Below are 964 nucleotides of genomic sequence, written 5' to 3'. Positions count from 1 at the left end.
TACTTAATGCCCAACATTCTTTTAAGCAATTTACATTTTATTCTACTTTCATAGAATAAAATTTTTACAGATGATGTCCATTTTACAGATGATGTAACTAAGTCTGAGCTGTTACTGGAATTCCATAGGGTCATACAAATAGTAAGTGTCCCAGGCTATAATGTCAGTCCCTGGTTGAACTGCTTTGTATGCTTTTATAATGGAAGTGAATGTGAAAAAAATTATAACTGGGGAAAGGGTATATAGCTCAGTGGTAGAGTGTGTGCCTAACAAGCACAAGGTCCTGGGTTCAATCCCCAGTACCTCCATTAAAAATGAAAAACCTAATTACCCCTCTCCCCAAAAAATGTATACAGTGCTGTATGTCAATTATCTCTCAATAAAACTGGAGGGAAAAAGTCTTTTTTAAAACTTTTAAAAACTTAAAAGAAGGTTATAGTTGAAAGACACCAGAGAGTAGATGTAATGAATTTATTCTTTTGAGACATGAATGCAAGGAATTATTGGCATCAAAGCAGAAACCAGTAAGATGTCTTCTACCTTCCTCCCATTTTTTGTCTTCTTCCATGTTGTTGTTCCTTGAAAAAAATCTACATTATACAGTGAGACTTGTATAGAATTTTTATGGATTCTGTGCAGGGAAAAGTAGTAAAAAATGAGTAAATCTTTGTCAGCTTGCAAACTGCCTAATTTAAGCCTGAAACCATTAACTTGACTTGTCTCTCCCACATCACCAAATGTCAAAATGTGCAGTGCCAAAAGGTTGGCTTTATTATTTCAAGTATAAAAAGAGAAGTTTAAAAATAATATTTATTTTTCTCTTAGCTTATCTCAGTTTAAGGGTATATATACATTTTTTCTCATTTTCTATGCTGTACTTTGTTTATATATGTAGGATTTGTGGGAGCAAATATTTAGGAGCTAAAAGAAAGAAAAAGCTGCCTTGTTATTTTCTTAAAACTCC

The 964-nt window shown here is 32.9% G+C and overlaps 1 non-coding gene across 1 annotated transcript; it reads left to right on the top strand.

Moving 5' to 3' along the window:
• The first annotated feature begins 236 nt into the window (after positions 1-236).
• TRNAV-AAC lies at positions 237-308 on the top strand. Its single transcript has one exon. It is a non-coding gene; the product is annotated as a tRNA-Val (tRNA).
• The last annotated feature ends 656 nt before the right edge of the window (positions 309-964 follow it).

Source organism: Camelus ferus, chromosome 12 (genome assembly GCF_009834535.1).
Source record: "Camelus ferus isolate YT-003-E chromosome 12, BCGSAC_Cfer_1.0, whole genome shotgun sequence".
Taxonomy (NCBI): Eukaryota; Metazoa; Chordata; class Mammalia; order Artiodactyla; family Camelidae; genus Camelus; species Camelus ferus.
This window is presented reverse-complemented; position numbering and strand designations above follow the sequence as displayed.